The sequence below is a fragment of the Oryctolagus cuniculus genome, chromosome 5 (assembly GCF_964237555.1).
Source record: "Oryctolagus cuniculus chromosome 5, mOryCun1.1, whole genome shotgun sequence".
NCBI classification, from domain to species: domain Eukaryota; kingdom Metazoa; phylum Chordata; class Mammalia; order Lagomorpha; family Leporidae; genus Oryctolagus; species Oryctolagus cuniculus.
Genome location: NC_091436.1, coordinates 76,277,061 through 76,298,235, shown reverse-complemented (window position 1 = coordinate 76,298,235; position 21,175 = coordinate 76,277,061).

The following is a 21,175-nucleotide window of genomic DNA, read 5'->3' as shown; positions in this document are numbered from 1 at the left end:
TTGCATTCGAATAGAAGAAGACAGATAGTAAGTACATAAATTGAAAATTGCCAGATATTGGTAGGTGTTGTGTAGACAATCAAGCTGATGGGGCCAACGTTGTGGCACAGCAGGTTAAAACTCTGGTCTGCAGCATTGGCATCCCATGTGGGCGCCAGATCTGACTGCTTCACTTCCAATCCAGCTCTCTGTTATGGCCTAGGAAAGCAGTGGAGGATGGCCCAAGTACTTGGGCCTCTGCACCCCTGTGGGAGACGGGAGGAAGCTCCTGGCTCCTGGCTCCTGGATCCTGGCTCCTGGCTTCGGATTGGTGCAGCTCTGGCCATTGCAGCCATCTGGGGAGTGAACCAGTGGATGGAAGATCTCTATCTCTCTTTCTTTGCATCCCTCTGCCTCTCTGTGGCTCTGCCTTTCGAATAAATAGATCTTTTTTAAAAAAGAAAATCAAGCTGATTGGTCTTCAAACATTAGCAATTGGAGAACTTTGCAGCTGGAAAACCCTGTCTGAGCAGATGACATTTAAGCTAATCCATGAAGAGTTAAACCAAGAAGCATCAAAATGAGGTATGGGTGGGTAAGAGCATCACAGGGATTGATTAAAGTCACTGTATTCATAACAAATTTATGATCCTTAAGTTATTCTCTAATTCCCTCTTCAGACTGCAGTCAGAAAAGTCTTATTAGAATTTAAATCTAAAAAAATTATTGCTGTAATTTAAAATCATTCATATATCTCAATGCCAATCTTTAGTTTGGCTTATAAAGAAAGGGCCATCTGAGTAGAATTTCAGGTTTGCATTATCAGTTAAATCAGAAGTAAATGACACAAAACAAGAAGGTATACAATGGATAGTATGATGAAGACTTTAGAAAACCAAACACAGTTTTTATTTGTGCAGTCCCAACCCAGGACATTTTGTTCGTAGGGAACAAATTCATGGCCCTTGTTAACTTTCCATTCTCAACATTTGTACTCCTCTTTTCTGAACTCTGCTGCGACCACACTGAGTCCATGAAGTTGCCTCCAAATGCTCTGATCTTTCATACCAAGTGCTCCTGGATTTTGAAATGGAATTTCCATTACCCAGAACATCATTCTGCCCTCCATTCTCACTCCTAGACAATTGTCTTGAAGCTTTATTTCTATTTGAGAGTATGGAAAACATGATTTATCTCAAGGTCTAGTTGAAGTAAACCAAAATAGATCCAGACAATAATTCTTTTAGAAAAGGAGAATAATAATATGCTTAGCAACATTTGAGGAAGCGACCAATGGGAAAGTAAATTTGATTTTCATTTTTTTAAATGATTATCATTTGATGGATCATTGACAGGGAAAGATGTTTCTAGGAGAGAAATACTCCAGATCAGTGATAACACTGAAGACTGGAAGACATGAATAGAATCTGGGGTTCAAGTTATTATAAAATAAGAACTCATATCAAGTGGGTAAAATAGGCCATGTTCTAGAATATGTTGAAAGAAATTCTGAGGAAAACAAATATAAATCGATTAAATACTTCAAAGGATTAAATATGAAAAGTTGCACCTCCAGAGAGAGAAACTGACCAAGAGAAAAAAGCAGCCAAATATGCTGTTAGACTATACCATAAAAATTAACTTTATTTATCATTGCGATGTGTTAGGACTCTTCACACTACTTTGTAAGGGAAACAAATCACTTAATTCTCATAAAAATTATACAAATAGAATCCCACCTTTGTCATGTTTTCACAGATGAAAAAACAAACTGAGCTTAGAGACCCAAAAGTCACTTAACCAGTAAGACAAACAATTAACATGAATATATATACACACACACGTATATATAGATAGATATATATGACAAGTTAAGAAACTTTAAGTGGTAGTCTCATTATTTCTACAAATTAGTTTTGCAATCTTATACAACCAGTTAAGCTAAATGTGCATTATTTACTTTTTCTGTGTGTTAATCACTACTTGATGTTTTTAAATAACATTCAACTACATCAACCTATAGCTCTGTCTTCCTTTTGACCTGTTCTTATTGAATTTATTTGCAAAAGGGTAGCCTAAGTAACATTTCCATATTTCAAGAGCACAAAGAACTAGGCAAAACTCAGATAAAAGTTAATTATAAAATCATTATAGAGCCGGCGCCGTGGCTCAATAGGCTAATCCTCCACCTTGCGGCGCCGGCACACCGGGTTCTAGTCCCGGTTGGGGCGCCGGATTCTGTCCCGATTGCCCCTCTTCCAGGCCAGCTCTCTGCTGTGGCCAGGGAGTGCAGTGGAGGATGGCCCAGGTGCTTGGGCCCTGCACCCCATGGGAGACCAGGAAAAGCACCTGGATCCTGGCTCCTGCCATCGGATCAGCGCGGTGCGCCGGCTGCAGCGGCGGCCATTGGAGGGTGAACCAACGGCAAAGGAAGACCTTTCTCTCTGTCTCTCTCTCTCACTGTCCACTCTGCCTGTCAAAAAAAAAAAAAAAAAAAAAAAAAAAAATCATTATAGACAAGCATAAAAGAAGACTTTGCTCACAATCACATAATCTTGGTTACTCCCTAGTGGAGCATCATCAATTTTAAATGTACTCTGGGATTATTTTTTGATTTATGCAGCCCTTACCTATGCTTCTTTCATATAAAACAACAAATGAAGTAGTCAAGGGTAGGACTGGCAATTTTACAATTACTAAACAGTCCACTATACAAGTAATGTTTATTTACTATGTATAAAATGCTGGTAATAAGTGACAATATCTCATTTAATGATCAAAATATTTCATCAACATAATTATTAGCTTCTTCATTTTACACACAGGGAAAAAGTGGCTCAAATATGAATTATTTGCCCAGGAGCACTGTTGTAGATCAAATCATTCCTCCCTTTAAATTAATGTGTTTAAGCCTTAGTCCTCAAGGTGACTACAAAGACTTTAAAGAGTTATTAATGAATGTTATATGAAGTCGTAAGGATGGAATCCTAATGGCATAAGACTGCTGTTCTTGTAAGAAGAAAAAGACACAAGAGTTGTACACACACAGAGGCAAGGCCAGGAAAGGATATGGTAAGTAGGCATCCATCAGCAAGCCAAGAAGAGAGTTCTCACAGACTTTTGGGCAATCCTATCAGGCTTTTGATATTGGACTGCTGGTCTTCAGAACTGTGCAAAAATAAATTTTTGGTTTTTTAGACTACCACTCCATGGTATTTTGTTATGGTAGCCCTGGAAAACTAATACAGTCACACAAATGATAAACATGAAGCACATTGAAATTGTATTGAACACAACCCTATTTGACTCTAAACCCTCTTTACTACTCCAAGTTCATGTTGAAAGAATGGATAAACCCTCTGCATAGTGGTAAATTATGATCAGTTCAGGAAATAGGAAATATTCAAAATGCCTGTTATTCAAAGGAGCAAGGATCTCCATTTGTGTTGCTCCAAAGATAGTAAGAGTGAAAACACAGTTGTCAACTAAATTAAAAAGTGTGGCCAGAGCTGTAGCATAGCAGGTAAAGCCTCCATTTGCAGTGCTGGCATCTTATATGGGTGCTGGTTCAAATCCTGGCTGCTCCACTTCTGATCCAGCTCTTGGCTATGGCCTGGGAAAGCAGTGGAATGTGGCCCAAATGCTTGGGTCCCTGCACCCACGTGGAAGACCCTGAAGAAACTTACCTCTAGGCTGGCGCCCTGGCTCAATAGGCTAATCCTCCGCCTGTGGCACCGGCACACTGGGTCCTAGTCCTGGTCAGGGGGCCAGATTCTGTCCTGGTTGCCCCCTTCCAGTCCAGCTCTCTGCTATGGCACGGGAGTGCAGAGGAGGATGGCCCAGGTCCTTGGGCCCTGCACCCGCATGGGAGTCCAGGAGAAGCACCTGGCTCCTGGCTTCGGATCAGTGCAGTGCGCCAGCCACAGCGCTTTGGCCGCAGCGGCCATTGGAGAGTGAACCAACGGTAAAGGAAGACCTTTCTCTCTCTCTCTCTCTCTCTCACTGTCCACTCTGCCTGTCAAAAAAAAAAAAAAAAAAAAAAAAAAAAAAGAGAGAGAGAGAGAGAGAGAGAGGTAGAGGAAAAAAAAACCTACCTCTGGACTTCGGATCAGTGCAACTCTGGCATTGCAGCCATCTGGGGAGTGAACCAGCCGATGGAAGTCCTCTCTCTCTCTCTCTCTCTCTCTCTCTCGCTGCCTCTGCCTCTCTGTAACTCAGCCTTTCAAATAAGTAAATCTTTAAAAAACAAATAAACAAAAGATGTTTGCAATAGTGTTTTAGAAGCCTAATTCCTAAGTCTTAGAATTATTATTTCAATGGTTAAATATAACAGAGGAGAAACATTTAATGTAAAAATATAAATAGTTGAACAGGTACAGAATGGTGAAGAAAATATATGTTGGCTTTGATTTTCATTTTCTTTTCCATATAAAAATTCAATATACCATATATAGTAGAATAATGAACAGTTTGTAAAAAGTAAAATTGCTATGGATTCCATGTATTAAAGGATTTATCTTAGAAGTGAACTTTTGCCATTATAGCACATTATAAGCTTTCAAAAACTCTATCAGGGCCAGGTTTCTGCTCACAAAGTATATTATAGACAAAGAGGATGCAAAGGAAAATAAATTCCAGAAATGAGAATTGGAGAAAAAATACTATTGAGAAACCATGACTGAAAATTTATTTTCCAGAAAGAATAGTGAATTAATGAAGCAGGATTTTATTTGTATGGCCCAACTAAATTGTTGAATTCATTCACATCTTAGGTCAAACACTTTAATATGTTAATTTATTTAGTATAAATTTATCTTCAATATTATATTTCTAGGCTAAAAATAGCCTAAAGTACAATTAGTTCTCTTTTGTAGTATCCAGTATTGAACATATAAACCAAATAAGACCGACTTAAAACTTTTGATATCAGAAATATTCATGGGGTCGGCTCCATGGCTCACTTGATTAATCTTCCTCCTGCGGCCCCGGCATCCCATATGGGCACCAGTTCTAGTCCCGGTTGCTCCTCTTCCAGTCCAGCTCCCTGATGTGGCCTGGGAGGGCAGTGGAGGATGGCCCAAGTGCTTGGGTTCCAGCATCCATGTGGGAGACCAGAAAGAGGCACCTGGCTCCTGACTTCGGATCGGGGCAGCACTGACCATGGTGGCCATTTGGGGAGTGAACCAACGAAAGGAAGACCTTTCTCTCTGTCTCTCTCTCACTGTCTATAACTCTACCTGTCAAATAAATTAAAAAAAGAAATATTCATAAAATCATTGGGTGAACAAGTTACTGGTTAACTCACATGGAGCCAGGCAAATTGGATTCAACCACTCTCTCAGTAGCATGAACTGGTAGGCTTCAAACCCAGGGGAACAGATAGTACAATTTGGATCTAAAGACATAGAGAATTTTCTCTGACTCAAGAATTTTCTCTGACATTGTCTTGTTCTATGTAGGTCTTCCTTCTACTAGTTGGATAAAGCTCTTTCACCTTAGGTATCAATCTATTTTAGTTTACTGATTAAAATGTTAACTCATCCAAAACCACCCTTGCAGAAACATCCTAAAAATGTTTGATTGCATATGTGGGGACCCACTGTCAAAGCCAAGTAGACATAGTATTAATCTTCACATGGTCTTTCTTATAGCTACAGGGTTTGTCTTATCTATTACTAACATGTGTTCGTTGTATTTTCATGGGATAGTTAGAGCACATAGGTTAAAACATGCTTATTTTCTCTTCATTTAAAGTAATTGGAAGTGTAAGAATTTGAGTTTTGCACTGGCTAGCTTTAAGAAAAGAGTCCTAGACTCTTGTGAAGAAGAAACACAGGGATCAGTGTCTCTGAGCCATCTGTGGCTCATTCTTGTCTTCAGGCCTTCAGCTTTCTAGACAATTTGTATTCTGATGATGACGCACCTTGTATTGCGAATGCTGCTCAACCGCATGTTGATAGCTGAATAGTAGATGGGCCCTTATGCTTCCTATGATAGCACAAACATTTAATATTGTTGCAACAGCTGGCTTAAAAATCCCAGCTAAAAAATAGTACTCTACATTCCTAAATTCTTCTTGATCTTCATAATTTAGTAAGGCAGTCTGCTACTAAATGTAACTGTCCCCAGGAAGCAATAACTTCCTCTTATCAGTTGTTTGGTTTTGGTCGGGAAGAAAGCACTGAGTAAGTTATACAAATCTTTTTTTTTTTTTTTTTTTTTTTTGACAGGCAGAGTGGATAGTGAGAGAGCGAGACAGAGAGAAAGGTCTTCCTTTACCGTTGGTTCACCCTCCAATGGCCGCCACGGCCAGTACACCGCGCTGATCCGAAGCCAGGAGCCAGGTGCTTCTCCTGGTCTCCGATGTGGGTGCAGGGTCCAAGGACTTGGGCCATCCTCCACAGCACTCCCGGGCCAGAGTGGAGAGTTGGACTGGAAGAGGAGCAACCGCAACATTATCCAGCACTCCGACTGGGACTAGAACCCCGTGTGCTGGCACCGCAGGTGGAGGATTAGCCTATTGAGCTGTGGCACCGGCCAAATCTGTTTAGGTAAGTAGAAATTATCCTGATGTTTGTTTTCTTTCCCCTTTATTGACAAATTTAGGCCAGTCTGTTGGTATACTCTTCAAAAGCATGCCTAGAATGTTCAAACTTAATTATGATTCAACCTCCTTCTGTCATTTGATTGACATGGTCCTTGATTTTAAGGATAAAGACTGCTTAGGGCCGGCGCCTTGGCTCAATAGGCTAATCCTCCACCTTGCGGTGCCGGCACACCAGGTTCTAGTCCCGGTCAGGGTGCCGGATTCTGTCCCGATTGCCCCTCTTCCAGGCCAGCTCTCTGCTGTGGCCAGGGAGTGCAGTGGAGGGTGGCCCAAGTGTTTGGGCCCTGCACCCCATGGGAGACCAGGAGAAGCACCTGGCTCCTGCCATCGGATCAGTGCCATGCGCAGGCCACAGCGCACCAGCCGCGGTGGCCATTGGAGGGTGAACCAACGGCAAAGGAAGACCTTTCTCTCTCTCTCTCACTGTCCACTCTGCCTGTCAAAAATAAAAAAAAAAGAGAGACTGCTTAGCTGATTTCATTGATTATTGAGTCTCCCTGTGGGGCCCACACACCTGTGAATAAAAGGATTATATCTGTTTTCAAATATTCCTTTGGAATAGGCATTTGCTGTTGGGCTGAGGGCACTGTTTGGGATGTCCACATCCCATATTGTAGTGCCTAGGTTTAAGTACAGCTCACCATCCAAGAGCAGCTTCCTGTTGATGCACAGCAGGTGATTTCTCGAGTATTTGTAACGTATTGAATTTGGTCCCACATAATTCAGAACTATCATGGGCCTTTGGAGAATGAGCTAGCAGATGGAAAATTTCTATCTTTCAGCATCTCTCCCATCCTTCCTTATGTATTTATCTGCCTTTCAAATAAGTAAAATATATGTGTACATTTAAAATTTCCAGGGCCAACATTGTGGCACAGCAGGTGCCAGTTTGAGACCTAGCTGCTCCACTTCTGATCCAGCTCTCTGCCAATGACCTGGGAAAGCTGTGGAAAATGGTCTAAGTGCTTGGGTACCTGCACCCACATGGGAGACCTGGAAGAAGTCCAGGTTCCTGGCTTCTGTGTGGCCCAGCCCTGACCATTGTGGCCATTTGGGGGTGAACCACTGGATGGAAGATACCTCTTTCTCTCCATCTCTCCTCTCTCTCTGGAACTTTGCCTTTCAAGTGTATAAAAATAAATCTTTAAAAAATACATATAAGATTTCCTTTGTCCTTTCTGCAGTTAGACCTTTCAGTCAAAAACTGTGAGCTGAGATGATTTCAAAAGGAAGCTAAATAGAACACATTCATTTTATGGCAATGGAGAGGCCATAGTGACCTAGGCACCCATGAAGGGAGGAAGAGCAATAATGAGATTATCTTTTTTTTTTTTTTTTTTTTTAAACAGGCAGAGTGCACAGTGAGAGAGAGAGACAGAGAGAAAGGTCTTCCTTTGCCGTTGGTTCACCCTCCAATGGCCACCGCGGCCAGTGCGCTGCTGCTGGTGCACCGCGCTGATCCGAAGGCAGGAGCCAGGTGCTTATCCTGGTCTCCCATGGGGTGCAGGGCCCAAGAACTTGGGCCATCCTCCACTGCACTCCCTGGCCACAGCAGAGAGCTGGCCTGGAAGAAGGGCAACCAGGACAGAATCCGGTGCCCCGACCGAGACTAGAACCCGGTGTGCCGGTGCCACTAGGCGGAGGATGAGCCTATTGAGGCACGGCGCCAGCCCAAGATTATCTTTCAAACTCGTTCCTTGGAGTCATTCTCACAAAGGTAATGACTAGTATGGCTTTCACAAACTATTGCAAGCAAGAATATTAAATTCAACTGACTATCAGATGTACCATTTCCTGCCAAATAAACTTGAATTACATTTAAGTACCATTCCTCTTAATCTTTCTGGGAAGTCTACTACAGACAGCAAAGGTTAGTCAGTGTTTTTCTACCTACCACCTGTGTGAACCATCAGGCTGTTTCCTCCATTCACTTTTTCTGTAACACTTATTCAACCATTCCATGGCACAGATGAATCCAAACTTGCTCGTGATATGGCTTCCACTAAGCAGCTCCTCCAAAAGTGAAGATTAAGCACAACTGTCGTAACTGTACTAGAGATCCTAAAGCTTACTGGTGAACAAAGACTGTATTGGAGGAAATGACAAGCTAAGTTCCCTGACTGATGTGGGTTTCGCTTGAGATGAATTCTAAGGTACAAACTCAAGAGAATTTGGCCTACCTCTGTTAGAGTAAACGGAGTGGCTCCTGGGGTGGTGTACTCATGGGAGATTTTACCAGAAGTCAAGAAATGTGTTTAGGAGCACGTGGTAGAAATATACAGGATCATTCCTCTAGAAGTGCCTGACTCTTCTACATGATTTATGAGCAAGATTCTGATTTCCTTTACTTCCATACTGTTTTCTTCACAAATATTTGTATATCTGACAAACTGGAAAGGAAGAGATAGTGTTTACCTCCAAAGTGGAGGACAGGTTTGCTTACAGTCCTGGGAAAAAGAGGTATCATATCATCCTACTTGGGAGAAAACAGTACCTGCATGTTGCCCATTATGGGAGATTGGCTGTCATGAAGAGCTTCTCCCACGGAATGTAGTTCATGTCATGTTCAGGAGCCATCGGCTCTCTGTGTCACGGATTAAGGAGGCCGCTGAAGGAAAAACTGATACTTTTGCCTCCTGCTGTCACTGTAACACACTCTAACCAAGAAGTCTTGTGCTCTTCCTCATGAAATTACGGCAGACTGAATTCTGAGCTTCCAAGCAGGGTAAGATCTCAGACTCTTTGGGGCTCTAGAAACTCCTCCTCCTTTCTCCCAGTGAATCCTTTTGTATTTTATTTACCTTTGAAGATTTCCTTTAATCCATGTATCACCACACAACTGTGCAAATATGCCTTTTGTAATTTTTTCAACTAAAATTGGGGTGGGAAAGGGCATTTGACCTAAAAGTTGAGTTGCCGCTAAGGACACCCACTTTGCATGTTGAACTGTGTGGGTTCAATACTGGCCTCCAGCTCCTGATATCATTCTCTTGTTAATGAACACCCTGGTATGCAGTGGTGATGGCTCAAGTAATTGGGTTATTGCCACCCATGTGGGAGACCAGGGTTGAGTTCCCAGCACCTGGTTGCAGCCATTGAGGAGTGATTCAGTGAATGGGAGTGTTTTCTCTCTGTCTCTCTCTCTCTCCCCCAACTCTATCTCATATTTTTAAAAATAAATAAGAATTTAGAAATATTTTAACAAATATGGTAGTATAATGGAACTGTTAAGAAACACTTTTTTGGTTCACCTCCTTTTCTCATAATTAAATACAGTGGCTAAAAGAACGTGAACAAATTTTTTTAACATTTATTTGTTTGAAAGTCAGGATTACAGAGGTAGAAACAGAGAGAGAGAACCTTCCAGCTCTTGTTCAATCCTCAGGTGACTACAACAGCCGGCACTGTACCAAGCCAAAGCCAGGAGCCAGGAGCTTCTTTCCAATTTCCCACATGCTCTGCTATGTGAGTAGCAGGGGTCCAAGCATTTGGATCACCTTCTACTGCTTTTCTCGGCCATTATTAGAGTCGGATAGGAAATGGAGCAGTTGAGACATGAACTAGCACCCATATAGGATGCCAGTGTTGCTTGCTACACCACAATGCCAGCTCCAATGAATGAAATTTTAATATTAAAAATAGATGAATGCATCTCATTAATTAAACAAAAATACTGTGTGTTTTTAACCTTCAATGTAGCAAGAATAAAGGAAACTATTCATCTTAAGAAGAATTGTAATACACTTTATTATTCAGTATGGGTAGGCTTGTAAAATCTTATAAAATGTGAATTCCATTTTGATAATCTCAAGGTTATAGATAACTGATGCTACTTCGGTGAAATAAATATACACAGTAATTGTCATCACAATTCACTTGAACATACGAGAAAACACATTTTAATTACATTTTGATAAGCATACAGGCAGTATAAAATAGTAAATTACTTTTGAAAAGTTTTCACTGAATTTAGTCATTTCATTAATATGACTAGAAGTTTTTTTAATTAATCTACATAGAAAATACATTATACGGGGTCGGTGCCGTGGCTCACTTGGTTAATCCTCCGCCTGTGACACCGGCATCCAATATGCGTGCCGGGTTCTCGTCCCTGTTGCTCCTCTTCCAGTCCAGCTCTCTACTGTGGCCCGGGAAGACAGTGGAGGATGGCCCAAGTGCTTGGGCCCCTGCACCTGCATGGGAGACCAGGAGGAAGCACCTGGCTCCTGGCTTCGGATGGGCACCGTGCCGACCGTGGTGGCCATTTGGGGGGTGAACCAATGGAAGGAAGACCTTTCTCTCAGTCTCTCTCTCACTGTCTATGACTCTACCTGTCAAATAAAAAAAAAAGAAAATGCATTCTACACTATAGAATGCTTTTTTCTTGAAAGATTTATTTATGTTTTTGAAAAGTAGCATAGAAACAGAGACACAGAGAGAGAGAAAGAGAGATCTCTCATCTGATGGCTTACTTACTGAGTGGTCACAACAGCCAAGGGTAGGCCAGGCCAAAGCCAAAGGAGACAACAGTTCTTTCCTGTTCTCCTATGTGGGTGACAGGGAGCCAAGAACTTGGGCCATTATCCGCTATCTTCCCAGGTACATTAGTAGGGAGCTAGATTGGAAGCAGGGTGGCTAGACTCAAACTAGCACTTGATATGGGATACCCACTGTGTAACAACTATGGCCATAAGAATGTTTGTGTTTCAACTATAGAAAATTCACATACTTTTGTACATCTAATATCTTAGTTCTTAAATTTATTGCTTCAGGAATTGTGTCATTTTGTAAAAACAGATATTCTTCATGCATCCCACCAATCCATTGGAATCATTTATTCCAATCAGAGTTCTTTAACTACAAAAACAATCATGAAGGAGCTTAGTATTTTTAATATTTATTTATTTATTTGAGAGAGAGAGAGGGAGTGAGGCCTTCTATCCACTGGTTTACCTCCCAACTGGCTGAGCTAACAAGTCAGGAGCCAGGAGCTTCTTCCAGTTCTCCCATGTGGTTGGGTGGTGCCCAAACGCTTGGTCCATCTTCCACTGCTTTTCTCAGGCCAGTAGCAGCAAGCTGGATCCAAAGTGGAGCAATCAAGACATGAACTGGCACTCATATGGATGCCAGAATGACAGGTAGGGGCTTTACCCACTACACCACAATAGTGGCCCCCATGAAGGAGCTTTTTAATGTCGAAATTCACAGTCCACTTTCTAGGTTGATATTCTGCTTTACCGCATGCCCTTTATTTATCAGTGTTCATTTGGCCTTTATTATAAGCATATATTACCACAAACTTTTACTCCTTTGAAGTCTTGGGCTTCTCCTCATAACCTCTTCTTTAAAGTTTTGTACCACTTGTCTGACAATTTTTAAAAGAGAGAATATCACTGTAAATTATTTTAAAAATAGAACTCTTCTCCAGCCTTTGAACCATTCCATGGGTAAACTTTAAGACCAAGTTCATTAAATGGCTTGCCTTTAAAAGGGGACATTTACTGAAGTCTGGTGGGGAAATTGGAAAATGAGCTAGGGGAAATCTGGAACTTTTCTCCAGGTTTAGTTTCCTGGAATACTGTCTTACTACATCTGTTAATTCAGTTTTTTTTTTTTTCTTGGAGCACATCCCTTTAGGCTTTCTGTATTTACGAGATCTATTGACTTTTGAAAAATTTATTTATTTAGTTAGTTATTTGAGAGGCAGAGTCACAGGGTTGGTGGGGGGCGGGGAGAGGTCTTCCATCTGCTGGTTCACTCCCCAAATGGATGCAACCACTGAGCCAATCTGAAGGCAGGAGCTTCTTCCAGGTCTCCCATGTAGGTGCAGGTGCCCAAGCACTTGTGCCATCTTTGACTGCTTTCCCGGGCCATTAACAGAGAGCTGGAGAAAAAGAGGAGCAGCCAGGTCTCAAATCAGCACCCACATGGGATGCAGGTGCAGCAGGCAAAGGCTTAACCTACTATGCCACAGCACCGGCCCCAAGGTCCATTGACTTTTAAGGCACAGCTTCCTCTAAGGACTGATCTTTGCTCTGTTTTGCCCCCGGCTTCCTCTTTTGTATTCCCAGGCAGTGTCTATCGGTGTCCTTCCACCTGAGTGTTCGCCACTCTGTGCACATTGGGACATGCACTGGGTTTCTTTTCTTCTGTGGTTCTCACAGGATATGTTGGTTCCTCACATCCTTCACTTCAAACAGTATGCTATTTTTCATCGGTCTATCATAATTTGTTTTGTAGCCATAGCTCCTTTCTTCTTTCATGAAGAGAAAGCTTATCTCTTTTTTCTTGACAGTTGGCCTCATGGAAATAGAAGACTAAAAGTGTTCTAACATAATCATTTTTAATGAGAAACTGCTTGCTTTAGAGGGAACATTTCATTACTTCTGGAGGTTGAAGAACTGAATAATTTTGAAAGCCATATGGACAGTCAAAGAAAGGAATCATTATCTTTAGATAAGCCTCTACCAAATAATATTAGCCACTACAGAAAATGACCACACTGCTAATTTTTAATTAAAGTTGAAAGGAGATGATTTCAATTATCATGTTGTCCTGCCCTTGTCAACTTTTTCTAGAATAGCAGACCTAAGAAATAAAATAAATTAGGGGAGAGATGGTTAAAGGGAGAACTAAAATTCTTTATATGCTGAGAAAGTCCACTATTAAAAAGGAGAAAGTTTCTTCAACTACCAGCTTCATCTGCTTTATTGATTGCATAGTTTATTCTCTAGGAAGAATTGCTTTCTTCTCTAGAATGATAATGCCCAATGAGTCCAAAGGACAATTTGGATGATTTTTTGTGTGTGCAATAGTTTCATTAATATCATTTCTTCTTGATTCTAGTGTTTTCCATATGTTAGCTTGTATTTTATGTTTAGGGTTCTGTGATCAAACACTAAATTTTATTAACAAGTATTTTCATAGTGTGGACTTAGGGGAGACACAAATAATTATATCTCAACAGAATCTTGCTAAAATAAGCCATGTTCCACACAAACAGTTGTTATAAATTTGTTGTTTTTGTAATTAATTGGAAAGAAATCCCAGGTGTTAATAATATGGCAAAGCTTTGAGATAAACACAAAACAATTAAATAGTTTCATAAGGTCAATTGTATTAGCAATAAAAACAGAACAGTCATTAATTTTCTGCTGACACACCAAGATTCTGTCCACGCACAACACGAATCTGTTTACACCTTGGCAGATGGTTCCTCAGTGGTAAACAGGAGGATAATACATTTATAAAGGAATTTGCAAAACTAAACAAAGCAAAACAAAAATATATCATGAGAGGGATTTTATGGTTTCTTCTAATGGAGTGTTGACTTTTGCAAATAAATATCAAGAAAGTTTCTGATTAGAAACAAAACTTGAAATTAAGTGAACACTGAAAATAAAATAATGGACATAAATAAAATTCTGCTCTGTGGCCTCTGACACATATTACACTTATTGGACTAGAGGCATAAATTCCTATTTTCTATATAATCCATTATTTTTTAAGAAAATCAAGAGTTAATAAAACACAAGCAAAATCCTGCCATTTCAGCCCAGGAGAGCAGTAGGATGAGGCACAAGCTAAGGAGAAACTCCTCTGACCACAGAGAATGGGATAAGATGTCTTTCTAGTTTGCTGAATGTCACTTTTCAGGCACTGCTGAGTTGGCCTTGAACAGCCATGAACATCTCATCTCCCTTGGTACCCTTCCTTTCCTCTTTCTTATTTTTATACTGTTCTTGCATGAACCCTCTCCTTTTATGCGTGTTGGACAGTTCTCTGTGCAAACTTTTTGCATTCTTCCCAGTGGAGCACTCATAGGATGAGGCTCTCTTACCAGCAGAGACTCCCCTTATCCCATTGCTATACTTTGAAGGGTCTCTTCCCCTGGATTTTGGGATGGAACCTGAAAGATCCAGGGAAATGAAGGGGTTAAAGAACACATAAAGTCCCACTGGTGGGATGGAGCTTTATAGGTAATTTCAACACCTGCCATAAGCTTTGAATCTCTATGCCCTTAAAACTTTTCTGAGTAAAATTAAAAGTCTGAAAGTAGGAACTAAACGACAAATGAACTTAGAGAGCTACAATGCCAGATACTGAGATCCTTTTCATTGATTCAGGATGGACATAATTTTTTTTCACAAAACTGAAAAAGCTCCATAGCTAAAACAAAATTAGTTTCAAATTTGTCTTCCAATGGCTTTTTGAAGTAGAGAATACAGTCAGAGTTCAAGCTTCAAAATAAACAAAACAATTTAGAAGTGGAAATTCTCTCTCACTGACCTCTTCTTGGAGGAAATCCGTATTACCTATTTCCAAAAAAGGTTTTTAAAGATAGAAATAAAGGCATGGTTTTTGAAGCTCTATAGCATTTACATACACAATGGTAATGTTTGTTGACTCCATAATAAGGACAAACACTATCACTTCATATGAACAGCCATTGAGTTAGAATGGAGTCCTGTGGAAATATCCAAAAAGGTCTACCAGAATATTTAATCTACCCATCACATCTCCTAACCCAGATTCCTGATTGCTTCCCTTGTTTTTACTTCTGTCTTAATATAACAGTTGCTTAATAGAAGGAGGAGTGTGGGATTCCGTCAGGTGCTCAATCTTCAACTGTCACTGTGGTGACAAGTTAGTCATGGTATCACTTTGCTTCCATTTCTCCATCTGTGATATGGAAAGACTAGAAAGCTGTTATTACTTTACAGGCAATAAGAAGTGGATAGGAAAATATTTTAAGTTGCTTAGGAGACATATGTTACATAAATACCTTGTACTGTATAATCATGTTTAAAACTGGAATAGAAGATAACTCAAGATGGGAATCTTGACTATCATCCCCACATCATAGCTCTTACATTTGAGGAGGAATGAAAAGTCTTCCCTTCAAAGTTATTAAAGGCTGAAGAATTGATATCAAGTATCCACTCTGAGAAGCGGAAACTTCTGAAGAATGTGAACTTTCCTAGTGCTCACTATTTCTGACATCTTACTTAAGTCCTGCTATTAGCCATATCTTCAGAAAAATCATGTGGACAGAACAGAATATAAATAAACAGGAATGAAAGTCAAAGTTTGTACTATTTTTGAAATCTGAGCCAGATATAGGTGTCATTTCACAAATAGTGCAGGGAGGATTAACAGTAACTTGGTAACAGATATAGGAAATTAGAAATAGAGAATCTAAGATAAAGAGCAAGTTCTCCATATAAAACAGAAAAATAACAAATGTATAATAACTTAATTGTCATTCCAACATTTATTTGCCCACTTAGAAATTACATTTTTGAAACAATAACACAAGGAATGGATCATTATTGTATTATTCACCACAATAGGGAAAATTACCTTACCCTGTAACCAAAAATAAATGACATCACAGTGGTGATGGGGCTTTAAGGAACTGCCATCTCATCACCTTTATGAAAATAAGTGTTTTCATAAACCTTAGAACAAGTTAAATCTCTAGTCATTTTATTGGGCAACATAAGGCTCTAAAATATTCTTTTTTTTTAAGATTTATTTGCTTATTTGAAAGTCAAAGTTACACAGAGAGAGAAGGAGAGGCAGAGAGATAGAGAGAGAGAGGGATGTCTTCCATCTGATGGTTCACTTCCCAATTGGCCGCAACAGCCAGAGCTGAGCCAATCCGAAGCCAGGAGACAGGAGATTCTTCCGGGTCTCCCACGTGGGTGCAAGGGCCCAAGCACTTGGGCTATCTTCTACTGCTTTCCCACGCCATAGCAGAGAGCTGGATCGGAAGTGGAGCAGCCGGGTCTCGAACTGGCATCCATATGGGATGCAGGCGCTTCAGGCTAGGGCATTAACCAGCTGTGCTACAGCACCAGCCCCTCTACAATATTCTTAATTGGGGGGTGTATATGTCTGTGGGGTGTGTGTGTGTTTATAATACTCACTTCTAAAAAGATAACACTACATCATATTAGAAGGTTTTTTTTTTTTTTTTTTTTTTTTTTTTTGGACAGGCAGAGTGCACAGTGAGAGAGACAGAGAGAAAGGTCTTCCTTTTGCCATTGGTTCACCCTCCAATGGCCGCTGCGGCCGGCGTGCTGCGGCCGGCACACCGCACCTATCCGAAGGCAGGAGCCAGGTGCTTATCCTGGTCTCCCATGGGGTGCAGGGCCCAAGCACTTGAGCCATCCTCCACTGTACTCCCTGGCCATAGCAGAGAGCTGGCCTGGAAGAGGGGCAACCAGGACAGAATCCGGCGCCCCGACTGGGACTAGAACCTGGTGTGCCAGCGCCGCAAGGCAGAGGATTAGCCTAGTGAGCTGCGGTGCCGGCCAGAAGCTTATTTCTAAACTAAGCACTCTTGGTTATAAAAAGAGATTAGTCTTAACAAAGTTAGTGTTATTCAAACTACATTTTCTCTCAGTGAAAAGTATGCCAGATCTTTAATCTGCCACTCCAGCACACTTCAGAGAACAGGCTAACAGTGAGGTAGTTAGGATGACTAAGTAATTAATAAGGAATGGATCTGCCATTCGCTGCAACAGCTGCGGAGGGTAGTTTCAAATCACGCCAGCAAGCATGCTAATACAGATGCAGACACTGGCTTTTCCCAGTGGTACTGCTTCATGTGCACTGGGGTAGCCCTTGGCTGCCAGATATTTTCATGCTGTTGGCCGTTTTAAATGCATAGAATAAAGCATCCGTGATAAGTCCAGTAGGCTACCATAGAGAGCATGCCATTTTGTTACCTCCTGTCCGAGCATTCTTTGATTGTGATCCTGCCCAAAATCTTCATTTGCTTCCTAGAGAAAGAAAATACAATACAGAACTTGGTTGTCTCAACTCTAAAAGCAATCAAGTACCCTGATACCAGACAAAGGAGCTCACATTCTCAGAGCATGTCTGCTCTTTCATCATCTCAGTTCCCTTGTTGCCATGGTCACCTCTCAGCACAAGAGAATGCCCCAGTAACATCCCTTTGATGTTGTGTTCCTCTTTCCAGTCTATTTCCTTGTCTAGGCTTTGTGTTTCTCCCACTCCCAGCACCACTTCTCTCCACTTCTGACACAGGCTGGCAAGAAGAAAGACATTGAAGATGCTAATAATTATGCTTAGAAATGCAGTCTGAGACTAAGTTCTCTGTCTCTCTAGAAGTATTGCTTGTATAGCAACAAAGAGAAAGTGAGGTCCTATACCATGTTTGTCATGCATTATGGATCCAAATTCTTTTTACAGGTCCTACATGAAGGTGGCCAGTGCCAACTGGTCTGTAAGTTATATCTGTAATCTTGATTGTAGAGAGAAAACAATTTGGTAGTACTGTATCAGTGAAGGGCATTATACTGTTCAAACTAGGGCTTGTTCTTGAAATTAACCTGTAGAACTAATGGAAGAGAGGATATTTCACAATAAACCTCAGTTTCAAATATACATAATCGGCCGGCGCCATGGCTCACTTGGCTAACCCTCCACCTGGAGTGCTGGCACTCTGGATTCTAGTCCCGGTTGGGGTACTGGATTCTGTCCCGGTTGCTCCTCTTCCAGTCCAGCTCTCTGCTGTGGAGGATGGCCCAGGTCCTTGGGCTCTGCACCCACATGGGAGACCAGGAGGAAGCACCTGGCTCCTGGCTTCAGATCGGCGCAGCGCGCCAGCCATAGCCGCCATTTGTGGGGTGAACCAACAGAAAAGGAAGACCTTTCTCTCTGTCTCTCTCTCTCTCTCACTGTCTAACTCTGCCTGTCAAAAAAAAAAAAAAAAAATATATATATATATATACATAGTCCCTTTTGTATTGAGATTTATATGTTCTTTCAGGCACAGACAGACATATGCACATCTTAAGAGTTTAGTATATTTAGTGTCATGTAAGAGGTTATGTAGGATGACCGCAGAGTGAGAGACAACCCTCAGAAAACAGGATTAAAGGCTATGTGTGTCAATTGGTAAAGTCAACAACAGGAGTCACTGTGCACTTACTCCTCATGTAGGATCTCTATCCTTAATGCACTGTACATTGAGATTTAATGCTATAACGAGTACTCAAACAATATATTTCACTTTGTGTTTCTATGGGGGTGCAAACTGTTGAAATCCTTACTTAATGCATACTAAACTGATCCTCTGTAAAAAAAAAAAAAAAGAAAAAGAAAAAAAGAAAAAAAAAAGAAATTATCAATTCCCAACTTGACTCTCACTGGGATTAAACATGACAATAGGTCTGCTCTGATTTCATCATCATTTAAAAAAAATCATCTATTATTTTTCACTTTATGTTTCTGTGTGGGAGCAAACTGTTGAAATCCATACTTGATGTATACTAAGCTGATCTTCTGTATATTAAGATAATCAAAAATGAATCTTGATGTGAATGGAAGGGGAGAGGGAGTGGGAAAGGGGAGGGATGCGGGTGGGAGGGACGGTATGGGGGGGAAGCCATTGTAATCCATAAGTCGTACTTTGGAAATTTATATGCATTAAATAAAAGTTTAAAAAAAAAAAAAAGGCTATGTGTGAGTCTATCCTTAAAATTGTTCTGTTCCTTGCTACTTGGATATCACATGATCTCTAAAATGTTATTTGTCCAACTAAGCAAATTTTGTTTTGGTTGTTATTTTATCAGCATGTCTGTTTGGGCTGGCAAAGTGATAATCGTTAATGTTGTGGTATATTATCTGCTGTGCTCAGGTTTGATGTCTGATGCTGGTGCTTCTTTTTAAATAAATCATCCATTTTGCACTACTGCCATTTGATTGTGTTTGTGCCTGGAAGGCATTTTACAAACAGCATGCAGAAGTAAAAAGTAAATGAGATTTGCATATTTGCAAAGTCTTTGAAGTCTGCTGGTGAGTGTTTCTAAAGATTTATAGATACTATCTTTCTATATGTATAAAACTCTATATGTAAGAAGCATTTTCCCAAACCATTTAACATCAGAAAATTATGAAAATAAGACTTGTAAATATCTTGTCTTTATGTTTATGTTTAAGGAAAAAAGAGGTCATTCAACTTTTAGAAGATAGAATCTGATTTATGTACTTATATTTAACAATTCATAACATATTAACTCAAAGATTGAGATGGAAAGCGCTTTTCAAAGGATTGGATTCACTGTATTTATACTCAGGAAATAATAATAAGCAGTCTGGCTCAAATCAAATCTGGCTAAAATAAAACCTTTCCCTAAGAAGACTAAAGGTGCCTAAAATCATGATCTTTTGGACATGTGGTAAATTGTGAAAAATCAGTACTTTATGGACTGGAGAAAAACACCATTTATAGTTGTTGAAAATCAATTTTATCTTTTATGTCTTTGGTGAAGAAATATTCCTGATGCTAGAGAACTGGGCTTTCCAATTCCATTTCCTCCTTCTAGTTGTCATTTTTATTAATGCCGTGGCGGAACATCCATATACTCTTAGGGAGGCTCAGTGGAGGCGGCAATGTCTTCCGAATCTTTCATCTTTCTTCTGTAGCATAGTTTGGACACTAAAATATCAGACTCCAGAAAAAAAATTCACCTTCTTTCTCCCTTGCTCATCTATCCTTGAATTATTTCTTCTCATACCCAGACAAAATATGAATACATTTTTATATCTATCAGTTTGCAATTATTTGTATTCAACTATCCATGCTAATAACAATAGCCTTCCTTCCCTTACTGTAGGCGGCACTGGAAATGTTAACATTAAAGATACTCTTAAGATGTTTACTTAGTGCATTGATTTTCAACTGGGGTGATTTTGTCTCTTCAGAGGACCTTAAGCAATATCATTAGACAATAGTCTCTTGGAAGAAAAATCATATCTAGTTGAAACCACTGCTTTGGAGTGCAAATTAGTTCATAGCCAAAAGCTTCATTGCACATTATTAAACAAATGATTAAAACTTGTATTCAAAGAGAATCTGGATCTGGATCTCTATCCCTGTGCAGATCCTGTCAAAGTCTAATTTAAAAGTACAGTTTGTATTTTGAAAAACGGTAATGCTTTCATGGAAAATTCATTCATCAGTCACCACTATTGCAACTTGCATTTGCTCTGACCTAGTCTATGGAGTGTGCTACAAAAATGGTAAGAAGAGATGTACTATTCACTATGAACCTCAACTTCTTCAGCTATAAAATGAGAATAAAGACACCTAATTAACTTGGTCTAAAAATGGAAAAACAACATTGACAAAGGTGCTAACCATCTCACTTGCAGTGCATTATTATTTACTTAATTATCTACCTTTAATTGTCAGAAGACAAATGTCTAACTTTTTAAACCTATGAAATAATTAAACTGCTATTGGCATCTATTATACATTAATAAAGTTTCAAAATGTAAGAACCATCTTTATGAGAAAATCGTATTTTCTCCAATAATTGAAACAAAGTAGTACAATGTACAAAAACGCTCCTTAGTTTGGTTAGTTCTATGGAGTTGTATACAGTGGACATGAGTGTTAGATACTGGAAGCAACCTAGGTTGAATCTAGGTTGACTTTTTAGGTAGTGTATTACATCATATGAGCGTTATCCTACCTTCGACTTCTTTCTATAATCTTGGAGATTTTGCCAATTTGCCCTCATGGCCTCAGCAAATGAAAGTCATTAGGGA